This window comes from Parasteatoda tepidariorum, chromosome 4 (genome assembly GCF_043381705.1).
Source record: "Parasteatoda tepidariorum isolate YZ-2023 chromosome 4, CAS_Ptep_4.0, whole genome shotgun sequence".
NCBI classification, from domain to species: domain Eukaryota; kingdom Metazoa; phylum Arthropoda; class Arachnida; order Araneae; family Theridiidae; genus Parasteatoda; species Parasteatoda tepidariorum.
The window spans coordinates 56,620,341-56,641,808 of record NC_092207.1 but is presented as its reverse complement, the minus strand read 5'-3'; the positions used below and the strand labels follow the sequence as shown (position 1 = coordinate 56,641,808).

Here is a 21,468-nt window from a genome sequence, read left to right as displayed (position 1 = left end):
GATCAATGACTAAGTAATTCACTTATATTGTTGTGATTGGTACCTAATATACAAATCTATGTACAAATTATGGATACTATGCAGGGTTCTGTCTAGGTTTTTCTGAGAGGTACCTATTTTGTGAAAATTTAGACATAATTTGTGAAAAATTAAAATTTATATTAAAAAAATCAACACAAAAATATGGATTTATCGTTTCTTAAGGGATAAAAAAAAATTTAAGAAAAAGTATTGTGAAGCTACTGTTTTTCCTGAAGTTGAAAATGTGAAACTACCGTTTTTCCTAAAATTGAATTTGTGAACGTACCGCTAAACGGTAGTAAATTCGGCGTGGACAGACCCCTGCTACAGTAACATGTTTTTTACTGTCCCCCTCGAAATGGTATAACTCCGAATTGTTCCCGAAATTATAATTCCCATAAATTGACGCATTTTCTCACACAAAACAATATAACAATCTTTATTATGCTCCACCAAACTCTAACAGGACTTAAATTCGCTATATTCTTGATAATTTTCACAGTGTATTTAAAATACCAGTATAAAAAGTTAAATTTTTTTACTTACGAAAAGGTCTAGGATATTCCTGTAACCCTTTTTGCCAGTTGTTGAATAAAGCAAAAATATAAAGTTCATTCATTTTAGCAATTAGTAAGAAAGTTGTCAGAAAAAACTTTTTTCTCTTACAAGAGCTCAAATAAGAATGAGAAAAAAATATTTTCAATGCTTTGTTGGTGTGGTTAAACAAAAGTGTTTTTTTAGCAACAATGCTCAATAAAAGTAATTATAACAATGTATAGGAATCTAATTTTAAAATCAGTGTTCTTAAGTATTGTTGTAAACGTTTCAAATACTCAGTTATTTCAATTTAAACCAAAAAAAGGAGACGCAACAATGTATAAAGAAACTGAAATAGAAGATTACAAAATGACGCTTCATTCTTCAAATGTACTTAATTGTTAAGTATGCAACTGACACTGATTTAATTTCATATTTTTTATAGAGTTTAGTACAAAACGTGTGACTATTAATCTGAAATCTTATGCATAAAATAAAGGATTATTCGGGACAGACATGATAAACAAAGTTTATAGATATTATTTGAAATATTGAACCAAAAGGGAAAAAAAAAACATGTACATTGTATCTAAACTTATTTTGTTTTTGAAAATATGTAAATTAATATGTAAATGTCAAATTTACACAAAGTAAATATATATGTTGAAAAAATACAAATAAAATTTCAAATATAATGCTAGAAATATCTAATTCCATCTCCCTGAATATTTTATTTTTATAAATGTCGTTGAACAGCCGACCCAATTTTTTGGGTTTTCGACTACTAATGCTCAACTGCGCAGCCTTGTAATTTTGAACCCAATCCAGATGACCAGGGAACTCCTGGATCAAGTATTGGAAGAAATTTGCCTTCGTGGAGGACTTTTTGGTGGAGTTAACCCACATTTACGTTATAGGTAGAAGAAAACACGAATACCTCCCATGATTAGCCTGATGGCAAGGGGACTCTAACCCATGATCAGTCTACCACCTTAGATATTTAACTTCAGCACTGCGGTCGGCGCAACCCGGATGCGGAATTCGTGTCGTGAATTATATATATATTATATATATATAATTCTATGTATTGTACGCAAAAATATAAATTTTTACTGCCATCAAAAAGTTGTTTAAATTGGGCAAAAAATACACTGTAATTCTGTTTTTTTTTTAAACCTTTTGCAGAAAAAGAATTAAGTAATTCAAATTACCTACTTTGATGCATTAAAGATTTGCGTATAGAAAAAGCCTCACCTAATAAATTTTTACCTTAACTTTTGTTTGAATGTTGTTTTCATTGCAATGTTTCGAATCGCTTTGCTTGTATGTTTTAATTAAAGTTTTCTTTGCAGTAAGAAGAAAAAAAACTTTTTTCCCTTATAAAAAGGAGAGGTAGATTATTTAGTAGAAAATGAAAATTCTAGGTAGTTTTTATTTCTTTCTGTCGTTTAACTAAAATACGCTGAAGATAGGTAGTTAATTTCTTTTTACTTAGAAATCCGCTAAAGTTAGGTAGCTAATTTCTTTTTTTCTTAGAAACCCGCTAAAGTTAGGTAGCTAATTTCTTTTTACTTAGAAATCCGCTAAAGTTAGGTAACTCGTTTCTTTTTTCTTAGAAATCCGCTAAAGTTAGGTAGCTAATTTATTTTTACTTAGAAATTAGCTAAAGTTAGTTAGCTTAGTAAAGTCTTCTTAGTTAAGTCTCTTTCGGTATAAATATTTATTGCGTCTGGCATTGGTGGTTTTAATTAGAATGTCTTACACCTAACTTCGTAGATCCTTTGCGAAAATCACAAGATAAAGAAAATACAATTGCAATTCTGAGATATTATTCTGAATCCAAATATAGCTTAAAAGTCAGCTTATTTATATTAAAAATATTATTTGTTTTTAAAGAATACAGATATAATAAGGAATCTAATTCCAACACCTAAATCTTATTCCTGAATATTTTCCCTTATTTCATATTTGTTTATACTTTCATGCGCCATTCGCCTAAGAATTATCATAACTATTTAATTTCAATGATTTTAAAATAAGGATAGCTTAAAAACTTTTTTTTATGCAATGAAACTACAGATATATTTCATGTTTTCCTTTTCTATTTCAGTTTGAAGATTTTCCATTTATTTTAATACTTCTGCTTGCCGTTTGCCAAAGAATTATCATAATTTAATGCAATTAAATTTCAGTTATTGTTAATAAGAATAATTTAAGACATTTTATACGAAATAAATTTATAAATTACAGAAATTTGTAGTTGTCTCACACAAAACAATATAGACATCTAATATTATTTTACACCAAATCCTGTTTATCTCCAAACATTCTTAGTTTGACCCTAGTTGAGATTTGGTCAGGTTTTGAAATTTATTTTTAACTTAAAAAACTATAAAATAAATTGTTTTCATAATTACGATAAGGCCTTGGATTCCTTTTTAACTCTTTTTGCCAGTGATTAAGCACAGCAAAACGAAAAAGTTCACTCATTTTCACAATTAATAAGTCACTCGCCAAAAAAGACGTTATTCACTTATAAAAGCTCAAATAAGAATGAGGAATTAATATTTTCTGTTATATTGTTGGTGTGAATAACAAAGACGTATTGTTAGCAACAATGTCTTAAGAACCATTAAAACAATGTACTAAAATTAAAAGTTTTATTAAATTCTCTGAAGTATTGTTGCTTATAAGTAATTAAAAGGAAAGAAAACTTAACAACAATTAAAAAAAAATTCAAACCTCACACGGCAGTAACAATAGAAGAATTACGAAATTTTAGATAAAACGTATTGACATTAAGCTAAAATTTTTGATATTAAGCTAAGCTGGATTACTTGGATCTCACATAAGGATATTTAATTTTTATTACTGAGGGGGAAAAAAAACAGTGACAAAAATAAAATTACATTTGTACGGTAAAATTATTTTCGATATAAAATGAAAACAATAACAGGTTTTCATCATCAAAATTTTAAATATTTAAATAATTTATTTGATAATTCTTTTTGTTCGTTATTTATGGGAATTTCTCGGTTTAAAATTATAATTCTCATTGTCACACATTAATTTTTTTATTTTATAACCGTCGTTGAACAGCTGACCCAATTTTTGGGTTTACGACTACTAATGTTCAACTCCGTAGCCTTGTCATTTTGAACCCGAGCCGTAAGACAGGGGAACTCCTAGATCAAACATTGGCAAAAATTGCCTTCGTGGAAGATTTTTGATGGAATTAACCGCATTTGCGTTACACGGAGAGGAAAACTACGAAAATCTACCACGATTAGCCTGACGGCAAGGGGACTCGAACCCATGATCCGTCTACCACTGAGGATATTTTACGTCAGCACTATATTCCGTACAAGTCGGATGCGGAATTCGTATCGGCCAGCCATCGCTGGGATTCGAAAACGGTTCATCTCGTTGGAAAGCGAAAGCTATATCACGAGACAACACGGCTGAGTTTCATAAGTTAAGAAATTTGACCTCTGTAGAAAAATACGCACATTTTAAGCAAAATGTTGTACTATGAACTAAAATGTGCATTTCTTATAGTTCCAATAACATCTTAGATTTAAATTTAAACCTAAGATTAAATTATTATAGCAACAGTCAAAATTAAAGAAAATAAACAGAGGCTGTCTGCAGAAAATCTGATGCGACTTTCTTACGTAAGCAATATAACCAAAAACATATTAACGATTATTTGAACGACACCATATCTCGAAAATTTGAATATATATATATATCTGAAAATCTATACTCGATAAAAGGTTTTATCAATCAGTTTTAAAATTATTTTCATTGTCTAAATACATGTGTGACAGAATAGTTAGTTTTTCTCAGTTTTTTTGTTTTATTTACATAAATCTGCTGATTGAAAAGTGAAAACTCTGTACACTTCCTGCATTATAAAAAATTCCGTATCAAATTATGGAATAAAGTAGCGACACTTTGGGTGCATAAACCAAAAAATCTATTTTTACCGTACTATATTATACCGTAATGTTTACAGCAATATTTAGTTAATTAGTATAATTCAGTTAATTTAAGGTAATTACTATAAAATTGCGGTATTTAAGATTTTTTTTCTTCATAAAATATTCTCTACAATTCCATTTAACTTTTACAGTAAACAATAAATGCAGACAAGGTTAATATTAAAATGTCGAGGTAACATTTTTTTCCAACTGATATGACAATTTCGGAAATGAAAATTTGTATAAATCATTTTTCATTTATTATATTTTTCCTGAATTATTCAACAAGTGTTTAAATTTTATATTTTTCGAGTAACTAATGCATTTTTTTCTGAAAAATATAGACCTTGCAAAACTTTATAATTCAAACCTTTTTTTATATCATTTCTAAATTAAATTATGAAACTTTTTTTGTAATGATTAGAAATTATATTTTGTTTAAATTTCCTTGAAGTACAAGAGTTTAAATGGCGGGTACTCAACTTTTTTGATTTGGGTAATTAATTTGGGAGATATACTGACAAACTTTTACGATATAGCAAGTTAAGCTTATTTCAAGCGCCCACTAGAGATCAAACCCATGCTCTTCGCAACAGCAGTTTAGTGCCTTAACCACTTAGCCATCGTGACTTCTTATTATGTTACTAAGTGATGTTTATGGCCACTTTAAAAATCCCGAGTCTAAGTGTATCTTTAATAGATCTCTGTTTCTATTCGAAAAGGTCCCGCAGTGGACTGATCATAAAGACGTGGTTCCCAGTAAAACACTGAAGTCTAGCATCACTGGTTACTGTCAGTAAGCTGGTGAGTGACCACTTTGATCAGGCTGCGTCGGCACCCAGGGTGCGTGGTATCGGTTCTCGACAAACTGTTCTACCGTAAAGTGCTCGATTTCGCTCGCAGGTCGCCGGGCTACCAATGCAGGGGAGCTATAATCTGATCTATTCTCTGCAAAGGATAAAAAACTGCGATGGCATGTCTTCGGATCATCATCAGGGAAGTTTCCCAGACCGTCGCCAATAGCTCATTGTGAAGCTCTAGTGCGAGGTTAATAAAGTAACTACCTTCCAGAAAAATATATTTTCGAACATTAGTCTGCAATTTCTCAAGTTATATTTAAATGCCAATGCCAATAGTTGTTGTTTCTATTGTCTGGACTAAAACTAAAAAATTCAGTTTTTTAGGTTAAAATTTTTTAGTGGATTAAAATAAAGTTTTTCACTTGTTATCTAGATACAGATTGGTAGAGAATTGCCACTGACGGTTCCCAGTTGCTGGAATGACTCCAGAGCAGTCCCATTTTTCATTTACAAACCCAGCTAGTGCGTTTGCAACTGCATTCGATCGGGAATTGCTGGCGGTCATTGCTGCTCTTCCTCGGCTGACCTGCCACTTAAATAAGTCCTCCGAAGCTGTCATATTTAGAGACATCCAGGCCGCATTGCGATCTCTGATGTCAACCTCAAGTTCTTCGTGGTTCTTGGCTGTTCACTGACAAAGCTTATCTGTCAACGAAAAGGATGTTGTATGACAGTGCCTGGACATTGTGGAATCCATGACAATGAGATTTTATTTTATATTCGTCGTTGAACAGCCGTTCCAATTTTGGATTTACGACCAATAATATTCAATTTCGTGGTCTTGTAATTTTGAACCCATCCAGAAGTCAAGGAAACTCCTGGATCAGTACCTACACAGGTATGATTTGTTATGGGAACATGGAGGAATTTGTAACTTGACAAATTTAACGTGCATCAGTCACCATTTACTACACGGGGAGTCTTCAGCCGGAGGGATCGAACCCTCTTGGACATGAGCCCAGTGCCCTACCATCCAGGCTATCCCGGCCGATTACCTATTCACTGGCTGCCTTGACTCTACAAACATCTTCAAGTATACCTTTTTTGTGGGGGCAACAAAAAATAACATTCCTGAGGAGTTCTAAAAGGACCTTGCCATTCCGAAGTCTTGGAAAGACAAATCTATCTCTTGTTTCTAAATGGTCCAGGCATAAAATGGAGGCTGAGTTTAAGCTTGCCACTGGCCATGACTGTCTCCCGAAACACTTGCACTATTTCCGTCTAGTTTCAGTCTCTGTAATCTGGGACGAGTCATGGATGGTGACCATCTCATCCTTTGCGGAGCTTTAATTAAACGTTCTCTTGTGGACCGCTGCTGGAAGGCCAAGGGCCTTTTAGATTCTTTGTCTATCGTTCCAGCTGTTTTTTCTGGTACAACCATGAAAATTTATTTAAAATACATCGATATAGTTCGGGTTATAGCATTTTTGCTGATTACAATCTTCTTTTCTTCTTAATCGAGTTCTTGCATAGGGAATGATGGAATTTTTGAGATTCGGATTTTCTGGGACTAGGCTTAAGATCATTCATTCAATGGATCTATAAATTATTAGTGTTTTGAACTTGAATCATTATTGCAAATTAAAATAACTAAGAATGAGGGCTAATTACAACAAAATAATTTAAAGGTATAATTATATTACAAAGTTTTGGGAGCATTTCTTTGCCAATCCTGTTCTGAAAATAATAACGATTTTTTTTTTATTTCTCTTGAATAACAATCCTAAATAGGATTATAATTTATTCTTTATTTAATATACGTCTTCCTTATCCACCAATAGCCTATAGATATTAGCTCTATTTCGACCTTAACTATCGAATCATAACTTCATTCATAGTTTATTACCTTTTTATTCATTTTCTTTTGTATCTGTGATGTTGGAATCTGGCAATCGAAATTTTGACAGCTTTTTGACAAGCTGGAGCACTTACACTTCATCTGTGCTTGGTGATAATACAAGTGTCAATCGTTTCCTGACCTAGAATTGGAATTTAATGTTTAACATAAGTTAGAGTCAATCGAAATTTTAGAACACTTTTTGACTAGATATATTTGGTCATATTTCAACTTGAGCATTGTACTTGATAACAATGCGTGTTAAAACTGTTTTCTAAATGTTACAAGTAAACTTTTGTCACCATTTTCTTATACCTATGAAAGATACTTTCCGCATGAAAGCAAACAATACTGAAAAAGAATAAAAAATGGAATAAAAATGAGAGAATCATTTTTGTTGGACATGAAGCAAAAAAATAGAATATATGACTATTGTAATAAAAGTTTCGTTTTAGGTCTGAAAAAAATAAAATAGCTTACTTGAAAGTGTAGTTTTTAAAATTTTTATTTCAATAGTTAATTTGAATCAAATTTCATTAAGCGATATTATTAACTAAACAGCTCTATGACTTAATGATAGATTATCGAAATAAAGCATAGTGTAAATGTGATTATAATTTTAAGCTAAGATCTTCGCTTTTTTTTTTAAAAAATCGTTAGTTATGTTTATATTTCAGACGATTTTTTTCATAAATCGATAATAAGATGATTTAATAAGACGATTTTTTTCATAAATCGTTATTTATGTTTATATTTCAGACGATTTTTTTTCATAAATCGATATTGTGAAGTTAAATTTTTTTCCCAAACGATTTTCTAAAATATTTACTCAAATGTTAGTTACTGTTTGAATTACACCTCCCCATTCTTTTAACGTGTCTGTCTTCTGACTTGATTGGCATAAAACGCAGGCGATTTCTTTAAATAAACTTCTGCCTTTCGTCACTAAAGCGAAAGGGATAATTTATCATTTTCTAACGGCAACATCGCGTGTGATGCTGCCGTACGTATTTTGTTAAAACAAAGTAGTACTGCGATTCAAGCACGGTCTCTTCACAGTTTTCTCAAATTAAAATGCACAAATTTCTTTCTTTCCTTTTTTTTTTAAAGAAAGCAAAGCAAAAATAACACTGACCTTGGAAAAAATGTTTTTTTCTTTATACTTATAATTAATAACCTAGTAAGTAATAAAAATGAAAATATTGGTGAGTTGTTTTTTTTTCTTTTTTGGTGGGGTATGGGATATTCGTGACGATTTTGATCTTCACCGTCTTGTGTGTACAGTTAGTAGCCATAGTGACCTAGGGGGGAAAGGGACTGTTCAATTTATTATTTTTATTTTGAGATTTCGCCTGTTTCTGTGCTGCTTGCTCACTTGCGTGATCCCTAACATATGTGTAACTTACGATTTTTCGAAATATCCGTCAGTGATCAGGGTTACGATTTCTAGGGAACGACTTTTAACCTTTAAACATTCAATAGAACAGGTGCATTCTGAGATAATAAAAATGAAGCGCGGTTGAAGGACGTATGAAGGTTTTTTCTCTGAAAAACAACTTTAATTCTGTGCTTTATAAACTAAAAAACATCGAACTTTACTTCAATTGAAATTTTTTCTTCTATAATTTCCCCGGTGTCATTGGTTGCTTTAACTTTATCTCGAATGTTTGTGTGGTTTCAGATAAAAGCTTTTATTACTTGTATCAGTTATCATTTCTGTCTGTTTTTGTGGCGATAATTTTTGCTAAAATTGCGTTTGATTTAGTAGGCATTTAAATAAATAAATAAAGATGTTCTATTTTTGATGTCAAAAAACTTTTTTCGTTATTTTAAATTAAAATCATGAAAATATAAGGAATTTAAACAATTAATGCGATTAGTAAAAATAAATTTCCGGAAATGTATTGATCTCGTTATGAAATAAATTTGAAAATCGAATAACTTTCTTCGTCTCTGCCTTGACCCTTTAAGAGCGAATTGAGTGTTGAGTTTAATGTTACCAGAGCCAGATGCGGCTACAATGCACTTAACTCTAAATAAAAGTTTACGCTATGACAAAAAAACAAAACTTTTAAAAAAAAGTTTTAATTTTTTTTTTCTTCAAATTTTGTATCGTTTATTTTTGAATAGAAAAATAAAATAAGTTTTCAGTTTTTTAGGTTTGTATTGGTAAAAAAGTTCTTTTTAATCCTTGTGGAATTTAGGAACTACTATGCAAATTACTGGAATAAACCTCAATTCAAAATACCTTAAAAAATACCAGAGACACTGTTGACTCAACCATATAAACTTGTTAATTTATTAATGTACAAAAATTTGATTTTTAAAAGAAAAAAAAGAATACAACGAAAGGCATTTAAATATCTGTTTCCAATTATGATCTTTTTTTTCTATTCCATTAACTGTAAAAAAGTATAATACCTGCCACATAAGTATTACATTGTACCAGAAACATTTTTTTTCATTTGAAAGAAATAATCTGTTAAGTACTTGACTGCATTAACTTTTTTAACGTATTCTACTGAATCAAGTCAATTTTGATGGATTGCACACTAAGCTGAGAGCAAATAACTGAAAGAGTTCAATAAGTTAATTAAATTTTAGATTCGCTGAATGAAATTGAATTTTAATGTAATCAAGTACCAGCGTTTGCATGGTGCCAGTTTAAGATGCCTATCACAATATTCATAACATAATTTAGGGTTTGAAAGTGGAAGCATTTCTCTGCGGTCTTCATTTTTCAAGTGATGCATCTTCATCAAACTCTCTTGAAAGATGGTGTCTCATCTTTGACATCGTTCCATCAAACAACGATCATTCATCCCCAGAGAATAAAAATGAATTTAAAATATTTCAATTTTCTACACTTTGTGTCTTTTTGCGGTGTTGAAATTTCACATGGCGTGTCAGTGTATTTTTCTCTTTTGTTTTTGTATATTTATTTCATTTTTCTGATAAGTCATTTTGAAATTATTATTAAATCTTATTATACAACGTTAATTCTTCATATTTTTTTTTTCTTATTCTATATACTTTTACATTGATTCACGTGGAATTTTAAGCCGACTTCTTTCAAAATCTATGTTAATGAATGAAAAAAAGAAATAATAGACAGTAAATGGATGAAATAAAAATCTTGCTTATAAAATGTGAGTAGGGAAGAGTCGGGTAGCTCCGCCCACTTAAGGAGTATTGCTTATATTTCTGTATAATATTAAGTAATAATCAATATTTTTGTATGCTTCTATTGTTTTATCATCTAATTAAATAATGCAAAAAGAATAACCAAAAAAGAATAGTTTAACTTAAAAAAATAGAAATTTAAAAAAAAAACATGTTTTTCAGCTCTTTTCAAAATGTGTCGGGTAACCCCGACCAGTTACAAAAATTATGTTTTTTGACTGTTTTTTTTAGGTGTAAATGAAAATGACCAATGTATTGACAATAGATAAACCTTACTTATCATTTTTATCACAAAATTCAACCGACTTTTCTTAATTTCATGACTACTGTATTCAACATATTTTTAAAACTATTGTTTACCATGTTACCAGCCGCATAAATACTTGAAACTTTGAAAATAATATTTTTTTAAATATAAAAATTAATATCCGATGGCCCATTGACTTGAAAAAATATTCTATACATATGAAATCGACAGTGGGCGGGGGTACCCGACACTCCCCTAATTATTAAAAATCTGAAATTTAAAAATAATAAATTAATGATACATATTAATCAGTTTTGCAATTTGCAAAATGGATTCGACCATTACCATTTGCAAAATGGATTCGACTTTTTGTTAAATGCTATAATGCAAGTAGGATTTTGTTGGCTCTCGACAAGGATTTCAGTTCTCTTTAAGTCTTTTTTAACTCTTAAAACTCATGTCTATCAATGACCAGGATCAATTTGGCAATCTGGAAAACATGATTCACTTGGTGTAACAAGCCAAAAATTGGTGGTCACAAGATTCAAGGACTCATTACCTTCTTGCTTATCTAAAATGAATTCGATATATAATTTATAATAACGAACGTTGGATTTTGTTGGCTCTCATAGGGATTTCTGTTCTCATTATATATTTTTTAACTCTCAAAATTCACGCCAATCTATGACCCCCGATTTACAATTCGGCAACTGACCCATGACATTTTGTAAATTATGGTTCGCTTGGTGGGTAACTCTGTGGTTGTAAGATTCAAGAACTCATTACCTTCTTGCGTATCTGCTCAATGGATTTGACATATAGTTGACAATAATAAAGGTAGGATTCCGTTGGCTGTAGACAGGAGTTTCTTTTCTCCTTAAATCTTTAACACTTAAAACTCCACACAATTCAGCTTCGATTCAAGAACTCAATACCTTTTTGCGTATTTGGATAATGAATTCGACATATAATTAATAGTAATGAACGTAGGATTGTGTTTCTATCAATAGGGGTACATAATCAATCTCATTGAATCTCTTGTAACTCATAAAATTGACGTGCAAGTATCTTGGTAGTGCTTATACAATTATCCAGCAAGGTATTTTCTTTTAATTGAAAACAACTAAACTGAAGCGAATTTATCTGAATTTGTAGAAAAACCTAAATTTAAAGATAGGTATTTATATGTACAGTTTCGATAACATAAGATAGCTCCAATAAGTTAGGCGTCTTCAAGACTCCCCTGAAACATTAAGTTTACAAAATCTGAAGACGGGGAATCAAATTCTGATTGCTAGATCAAAAGTTTCCTTGGTTTCCTTTCCTTCTCTTTGTTATTGTACAGAGCTTATTTTCTTCAATCGTTTATGAGAATTGGAAAAAATCAAATGGTGTTCTGTAATTAATTCCCTAAATATTTATTTTTAAAGTTCTTCTCAAAAATGGAGTATAAGAATATACATAAATGTCGCCATTTAATATTTAAGCCAAGAAAACAAATGAACGCAACCGAAATCTAGCGAATAACTACTGAGGAAGGTAGGACTTAAGAGTATAAACCTGTTTGTTTTCTGGAGGGAAAAAAGGGGACGTTGAATGGTGACAAGTTTAAACAGACAATCTGCTTCAGATCTTTTCACCCTGCTTACTCCACTAGTGATTCATCAGACTTCGATAACGTTTATGTTTTATTTTTTCTTAAATATCAATTTGTAACCTTTTAATTATTATATTTGTTTCGTTAATTTTTTAAAATGGTTTTAGCAAACATGTGTTAATAAAGATGATCATTATATATGTATTAATTTCAATTTTTTCCCCGGACGTAATTAAAAGTAACTACTTATATTTTTGTATTAGCGTATTATGATTGTAAGGATATTTTTGCTTCAGAAAATATAACACTCAATCAATAACCCTTTATTTGTAATGTTGAAAGTTCTAAAAGGGCATAATTAATTGACGCTATTAGACAGAAGAGCTGTAAAAGATTGCCAATAAATTCGGCTCGAAGAATTCTCCTGCCAGATAAGCAGCAAACTCTTTTGAACTGTCTTTCCATCGAATTTTATTAACTTCACAATCCGCTCAGTTAAGCATCTGAACGATAGTCTTAAATGGTTCTTGATTTCGTAAAACTGCTCGCGAATAAACCTTGATACTTAATCGATTCCGGGTGAATCTGTATCGATTGTATGAAAAGGGAATAAATGTGCAGAAGGAAGAACTAACTTCCCTTTTTCGGGGACGCATTCCCCTCCATTTAGGGGAAGACACAAATTCCGCCATAGCCACTCACAGGAGCCGCTATGGGGGCGCCCCGGTGTACAGTACGGATGGGAAAACAGAGCTTGGCCAAATAAAATCAATAGCTATGCTTCTTGGGTCCACAGTGACGAAAGCGTTCCCACCACCTATAGCCTTTAGTCTCTAGTTACCGCAAGGGAAGGGGGCTCTTAGCTAGGGGGAGGTAGGGACGAGCGTGTGGAGGCCACCGGAAAGAATCGATTTTTAGCTCAGCCCAGGCACATTCTACAACCGAAGGGTTTTGCTAAACCCTTCTGGTCCCCATATATAAATATGGGCAAAGAAGCTCATTACGAGGAAAAATATTTTCTTATCATTCCTTTCGAGTTTTGTGTTGGCGATATTTATGGAAGAAAAACGGGTACATTGAGATGAAATGCTGCGTAGAAAGGAAATGATGAGTTTGAAATTAGCGGCTGAGTTTTTAGCTGGCGCATGCGCACTCGCGTATCATTTGGCACGTTTTGAATATTGAATAAAGTGGATTTTTTCTTTCGTACTTGTCAAAGTTATTTTTGTTTTGGCATGGTTTATATTATTCTTTTTGACAAGATTACGTTAGTAATGATTATATTGAATAACGTGCGAATGGTTTAATCAGTGTGGTGGTTTTTTTTTCTATAAATGATTAGGTCATAAATGAAGTCTATTCATAATATGTTTTTTTTTAAAAAAAACAGGATGTATTTAAAGCAATATTAAAAGTTTTAATTTTTGAATAATATTTTTTGAGTTATGATTAAAAATATGGATTGAATAAAAAAATATTTTACTCATAAATACTGAATTTTTAATTTTATAATCATCGTTTACTTTCTTTCAAATCAATTATCATATTAATATGGCGTGATTCAATTTATGAGCCCTGTGTTCTTTATACAAAGAGTATCTTAAATCGTTATCTTTTCATAATACAAAGATTTGCAGCGATATATAGCTCAGATGTCTTTATTTGTTACCATCTATTACTTTTACAAAAAGAGTTACCATTTCATTTGAATTTATGGTGGAAGCATATATTATTTTTTACTTAATCATTGTTATAATCTAGTTATTTTACGTATTAGATAAATATAATTATACATTTTGCTTTTTAAATTACGAACCAATCTTTTAAAAATATCACTTTCAAGCTATTATACATAGAAAATATTTTTTTAAAATCCCCTTGTAGTTACTTCTGTTAAAATTAAGTTGATAAAACACGTTACGTCATCTGTTTATTAAGATTGTATGACGAATTATCTTGTTATTCGCTGATTACATTTTTTAATAATCTCCACCAGATGGCAGCAGAGCAACCGATGTTTTATTTAAACCTCCCAAAGAACTGGGAGTTTTAAAAACTTAATAACTTGTTACACTTGATTGAAAGGGAGGAAAAACTTGCGATATCAGATCTCTTACTTTTTCCTGTTTGTGGCGCATCCGTCTCGTTTGACCGTCCTGCGAAATTCCTGTATTTGTCCTTGATGTTGTACCTCCGTTGATGCGTGTTGTTCAGAATGAAAAGGTCAAACTGCGCCTGAATGTTGTTTTCTTTTCTGCTCTACTATAGTTGCAGGAATTCAATTCTACAGGGGTAGATTGAACTGCAGCGGCGCGTTTTTGCTTAACGTGCTCAATTATAATTTTTTAATTTATTTATTTTTTTAAATTAAGTAACTTAGTGGAAATATTTAAAATTATTTTCGAGTGGTTCTTATGATTTGTAATTTATTGATGGTTAAAAATATGAATAATTAGGACGAAATTTACGTCGAATTACAAATTTTAATAAAATTTGTTAAATGTTGCTAAATTTTGTTGGTGGCGTTTTTAAAAAATGCTGAAAGGTGCTTATTTTTGGTATTCGTTTTTTAAAATCTCTAAAAGGTGCTTATTTTTTGTTTTCGATTTTTAAAATGCCTCAAAGGTGCTTAGTTTTAGTTTTGGTTTCAAAAAGCCTTTAAAGGTGCTGTTTTCTCTTTTTCATTTTTTAAAAGTCCTTAAATGTGCTTTTTTTTTATTTTGAATGTAGGTCCTTAAAAAACGTTTTTTTTAAAAAAAACGTTTTTACGTTTCTTAAAGGCTCGTATTTTTGGTTTTCGTTTCAAATAGTCCTTAAAGATGCCGTTTTATGGTTTTCGTTTTCTAAAAAACCCCTAAAGGTGCTTATTTCTAACTTTCGATTTTTTAAATCCCTTAATGATGATTATTTTTGGTTTTCGTTTTTTAAAAGTGCTTTGAGTTTGTAAAAAGTGCTTAATTTTTCTTTTCCAAAAATAATTTTTTTCTTTGCCAAAATCATGATTTTCACAATGATGTCATTGAAACACAATCCGTTTCAGAGTACGGAGGCCTCAATCGTGTTACATGTTAGACGTAAGAAAAGTAATTGCGTACAGGAAATCGGAAATCTCTGGAAATTTTGTTGAACTTAGGGCTAACTACACATTACCAAGTGTTTCTATAATAACAAAGTAAATTCTCAATATTTTTTTCGCTGTTGAAGGGCCATTGTTTTCCTTGCAGAAAAACCCGTGATATTCTCGTACTGTTTTACTTTTAAATCAGTACCACAATAACTTGGGGATCGTTTACTAACTAAATATTTTCATGTGGGTCCAAAGCAGTTAATAATCACAGAACTTTATCACTCCTAAATTTTCCTTTCTCCATTATTTAATAATTTACAAAATTAATTGCAATTTTAATTTTCATGAGATTTGCTAGTTAAGGGACAGTCTATTAATTGTATAAAGTGTTTTAGGCTTTTATTGTTGGCTTATTTTACTGGATTTGTTAAAATTGTCAATAATCTTGAGTTATATTTTATGAAGAAAAAAAGAGAGCACGATAGTATTATGGGGCAAGATTTTTAAAAAAAAGTATAAATTGAGGGACCTTTCACTTAACTAATATTAAGCAAATATAGTAAGAAATCTTACGTGGGTCAAATTGGCCATTTTAAGAAACTACTACTAGTAATAATAATTAATCATCCCTTTATATCTCGAGAAAAAATATTTGAAATTAATTAATTATTCATTAACTTCTCAATAGTTTCATATTTGTTAACTATACTGAGTACAGGTACCATATACTAACTTGCCTTTAACAAAAATATTTAGTTATAATAGTCACTGTATTTTCATTTCAAAATTCTTGAACCTATTTTTTAATCATTTGGGGAAAGTATTAAACAGAATCGCATTTTTTAATAAAATTTAAATACACACACCCTTCACAATTTTACAATTGTTTACACGTCTTTGATTAAAAATATTAATCTTAAAAATGCATTTGTTTAGTTTACGTATATAAATTTTTTTTATTTAAATCTAAAAATGCACTCAATATTTTGTTTCTAAATTGAAGCGAAACTAAAAGCAATTTTAAATTAAATATTATATATAATCTATGCGATTTCATTAAAATATTCATTGTTTAGTTGTGTACAATATATTATTCCTGAAAAGTCGTGGATGTATTACCTTTTTTATAAATGATAATTTACTAGATTAAGTTAAATTCATTCAATTTCGTTATATTTAATTTTATAGGAAATTTCGAAATACTAGAGTTTCAGGAGAAAAAAAATAGCAGGCATTTCTGTTTATATGACAATTTCAGATACATTCAGAATAATTTCAGAAAATTAAGCTTTTTACATGAGATGCAGTCAAGGGTGTACTCAAGGGGGGGGGAGTAATTGTCTCGGTGACTGGGACTGCGAAACTCCTTAATTATATATTTTTTAAAAAAAACTGTAGAAAATTTCTTTATATCTACAGAAAATCTACAATTTTGTATAAAGAAACTTCAAAAATTCCACTAAATATGAAAATATGGTTATCTTTGTGCCTTGAGGAGGAGACCTGGCATAAATTTTTCCCTAGGACCCGTAAAACCTTTGTTCATCCTTGGATGTAGGTATCTTCTTCCTCCGCTGCACTACAGCTTACTTGAGGTCAGCAGAGACACATCAAATAGGAGGAAGGAGACCTGCTAGCACTCAGTCTTACTCCGAGATCAGAGGTTATCGAAACGAAACAGAACAGTGCTACTTATCCAGCTAAATCCGTATTGTTTGTTAGGGTCTGGATTTTTAGAAAATGTATTATAAAATGTAATAAAAATTATTTTTGTAACTGTAATGACCAATAAACAAGGCTAGTTTAAATGACTTAAGAACATTAGAGTTGCAAAACAAACCTATTTACTCAGATGCCGTGAATTAATCAACAATAGCACNATATATATATATATAAATTTGAAAATTTTGGTTACGTGCCCTGTAAAATCTTTACATTTTATTATTTTAAATTTTTTTTTGTTTTTTTTGCCTCTTTAATAGCTTTGTAGTATTTTTTCTTTCGATTCACCCCATTAAAACTTTGTTAATTGATCTCCATTTTTAAAATTTTATGTTATTTTTGTAAATAAATGATATTAATAATAATTTACTGAATACTTAAAAGTTCTAATGCGAAAAAAAAATTCTTAAAATTTCAAAAAAACGATTGTTTAAATTTAAGTGAATTTGCATGTAAAGTAAATTTTACTATTCCTTATGCAAAAAAGATTTTCTTTTTGTTTGCATGAAAAAATTATGTTCGTTATTATGCATTACTATTTAATTAAGGAAACAAGAAATTAATTTCTTATTAAATTTCTCCAAAATTAAATAATCGATTATAGTTGTTATTGGTAGAGCAATTATGAAAATTATTATTCGTATAATTTACATAAAAACAGAATTTTATTTGAAAATGATAAACACTGATGATAAGTACAATCGATAATATGAGATTTTTTTCAGCCATCTGAAACGAACCAGCATCGTCCAATTCGAAGCGTATTAAGGAAATAAAGTTTTGCTTGCTTATCCCTGCTGTTGCTTATAAAAAAGAAATTGATATGCAGTTAGTGCATTACGAAATAAATTTTTTTGGTTTTGTTTCATAAGTTTTATTTAATTGGTTCGATTATATGGCATTTATGTAACTTTGGTGGAAATGTTTGAACTATTTTAGGAAAGTTTATTAAATTCTGATATGTCTGCTTTCCATTATTGTCAGGTTTGAAACTGTGATTGGCAAATACGTCTTGCATTCATCGATTTGGTTGGCAGCTAGAGTTTTGTAAGGAAATTATTTCACACTGCGTAAATTATATTTAAAGTTGCTAATATATCTTGTTTTTATTAATATCTTTTTCCAGATTATAATATATTCAGCTCTCGAAATGAATGTGGTTCGTACGTTTGTAATCACTAAAACGTGATTCGGGTTATCATTAAATAATTACCAGTGGTCTTCATGTAAAAAACGTTATTCTGTTTTGGTCAGTGTTGTTGTCACAAAAAAGTACATTTTATAATAACTTTTAACATTTTTTAAGAAAAATAATAATAAGTATAAAAATACATACAAACAAACCATTAAAAACCAGTACGGACTAACTATACCTTTTAGTTTCTGGTCGTGTAGACCATGTTCTAAATTTTTCATTTCTACCCCTAAATAAATTTAACTAGATGTAATAAAGATTAATAAGGTAATCAATCAGACCGAACAATAACTTAATAAATATAGTGGTGTAAATTCTAAAAGTTTATCATTTATGAGCCAAGGGTTAACCCCATAAACTTCACTGATCTGGGGGTTTTAAAAACGCCTTAAAGGGTTGTATTTATGCCCTTTCTTCGAATTGTCATTCCGCAGTATTATCTTACTCTTGAAACTTGCGTCAGAATAAGATTTGGACAAAGTTTCTGCGATTACCGAAAGAGGGCGTAGTATGTATCGAACGATCCATTCCAAAAAGACTCCCGCGTCGTTTTCTGTGTTCGTCTGCTTCCGAAAAATGGAAGCGGGCGAAATAGCGAATCCAGATTTCTTCTAGAAAGATCATCGCCTTCCAAATATTTTTCTTTATCTTCTTCAACTGCTCAGATCTGAGTCGCGGTGGATATTTATTCTCGAATATTATTTTTTACGTCTTTCCCCCCTCTTTTTGGATGACTGACAAGTATCGGATGGGGGAATAGTCCGAAGTGCGGACGAAACTGAAAAAGTGTGCTTGAAGATTGTAAAAAGAAAAGCAAAAACAAAAAAGAGATTTGCGTGGTACCTGTGTAGTTTGGCGAGAAATTTGGAGGATGCGGCGCATGGCGGGATCTGCAAGATGGTTACGATGCTCTGTCAAGATGAATCCTTCGGATTTTCCCGCGTGCAGGTATGTGTGTTCTAAATAAGAGACAAACATATATCGTGACATACATTTTTAGGATTTGCGTTTTGGCAACATTTGGAGTGCTTTCTTATTACTTATTTTTTTTCTATGTTTTTATCTACTTGGGTTATATAAAAATGTGCAGTATATAATTCTTATCTAATACTTTTTTTTTATTCTTAGAAGAATTTAAAATTAGGTTCTTTTCCTTACCTAATTTATGGTTGTAATACATAATGCGCACAGCCAAACTTCAGCTTTTTTGTTGTTGTTGAAATTTTTCACAACTTATACAAATTACTGATTTAAAATAGAACTGAAAAATGTAAATTTTATTGGCCAGTTATGTTGGTAACCAGTGGAGCAGTTTTTTTTCCACAAACCTAACGATTGGGTGACCGATATCGATATATCGATAGATACCATTTATTTATTAGCCACTTTTTGCAAACTTCTTTTTTTCACTTGGATTTAATTTTATTTAAAAAAAAATCGTATTAGAAATAATCCGCTGCTATAAAAAGTTAATTCAACAAAAAAATAGTATAAATAAGGGACAAATTTAGTTAAGCATACTTATTTTAAAGAATTTCATAAATATTTGAGGATTCAAAATAAATTTTATGTATACATTACAACCTTGAACATGAATCTTACTACTACAAATTGATGGATTTTTAAGAATCAAAATTTTTAAAGGGTGACATTGGGTATTTTAATGAAAATTCTGTTTTCTAGAGTCTTTTTCTACGTTGATATACTATTATCATTAAACAACTTTTTAAAAAAGCGTCGGAAAAGGTGACCGGTTATTTATTTAATTTGAGTCGCCACTGTTTTTTGTTGACTGGCCACGTGGTTATTTTCAGGTCTAATTTAAAACTATTTATACCCCAAAACGGGTATAGATTTATTTAATGTATGTAGGGAAAAAAAACAGAAAAAGGCAGATTGGCAGGAAGTATATCGGAATATATACCAATAGTTAGCACAGCCAATTGCATTCCACTTGGCCAAAGGATGCCAAGACATTCCATCTTCCGTTGTAGTTTTTTGTTTAGAATATTTTTGCTCTTGTTCATTTTTTCACTCTTGTTCGTAGTTTATCAAATCTGACATTTTAAATATGTGATATGTTAAATTTGTTACATTTAACATTTAAAATACATAATTCACACTTCATTGCCTTTCGAATTTAAATAAATCTGTAATGGAACTTTGCAAGGCTATATTGCCTGGTTGTCTTATGGTCACTTAGCCCGATTTAATACTACTATAAAATGTGGCCTAGATACTATCATAATGTAGTGTTTTGAAACACATTTTATTTTGAGTTCTAAAGGACTTTTGATGTAGTGATCGGATCTTCACGTTCTACAACGCAATCTTAATGGTTCGAAGGGATGACTTCAAAAATGCTAATTAATTAGGGCAGACAATATTTTAAATTGCGAAATCAGACTCAAAAACGTACTTTTTCTGAATAAACGTATTTTTTTATTCCGACGGATTTGGATTTCTGACCTCCAAAATATAGGTTCCCGCATCTAGGAAATATGGTCCCCATGGTTCGGCCAGGAAAATAAAAATAAACTCCCTTGTATGTAGTTTAAAATAAAGTATGAGATAAAATATTTGTAAGAAAAGTCAATTATTTAAGCTTAATAAAATATTTTTTAGTTATTTTTAATTATTGGGTAAAAGTATTTTATTTTTATTTTTTTCCCTTTTTTCGAATATTGTGCATATTTTTTTCAAATTATATTCGCAATTAATAGCAAACAAAAAATTAAGCAGTAGCATATTTATGTGTCATAAAATCCTTCTAAAAGCTTACTCGTATCAAATTTTTTACCTTTCTCATACTTTTTCAAAAATGTTGAGTAGCTTAATTAGATTAAATCCAATTGTATTTTTTTATCGACAGCCGCTTTGTAAACTTAAAAAATAATCTTAAAACAATAAGTTATAAAACTTTATCAAATGATGTCCAGTGTATTGGATGCTGAGCTTCAAGTATTGAAGTACTAATTACGGAAATTAGTGCTAATAATTTTCTTGCACCCACTTATAGAACTTTTTTACATAAAGCAAAATGAATAAATAATTCACTATTTTAAGTATTAAATTTAGTCATAAACGAAGACAATTTTAAACAAAAAGACAATTTGTAGGAAATTTTTACATTGAATGGAACAAAATAATCTTTAATCGTAAAATAAAATAAATTTGAACAAAATCGGTAAATTAGTTCTCGAGAAACAAAAAATTACT

The 21,468-nt window shown here is 30.4% G+C and overlaps 2 protein-coding genes across 8 annotated transcripts in view; one reads left to right on the top strand and one right to left on the bottom strand.

The window, feature by feature from the left end:
• The window catches only part of LOC107449406 (zinc finger MIZ domain-containing protein 1), a 225,321-nt gene that overhangs the window by 75,876 nt on the left and 127,977 nt on the right, over positions 1-21,468 (top strand). The window contains exon 1 of one of the 6 annotated variants that reach the window (XM_016064923.4): positions 18,785-19,197. The exons of the other annotated variants lie outside the window; for them this stretch is intronic. The gene's annotated coding sequence lies outside the window, so the exon portion shown is untranslated. Of the gene's footprint in view, positions 1-18,784; positions 19,198-21,468 lie in introns of those variants that run through there. 6 annotated transcript variants of the gene reach the window in all.
• Positions 1-21,468, bottom strand: part of LOC107449407 (uncharacterized) — a 93,852-nt gene that overhangs the window by 5,712 nt on the left and 66,672 nt on the right. Inside the window, exon 2 of one of the 2 annotated variants that reach the window (XM_043052895.2) lies at positions 7,248-7,380. The gene's annotated coding sequence lies outside the window, so the exon portion shown is untranslated. Of the gene's footprint in view, positions 1-7,247; positions 7,383-21,468 lie in introns of those variants that run through there. The other variant, XM_071179882.1, reaches the window with a different exon arrangement.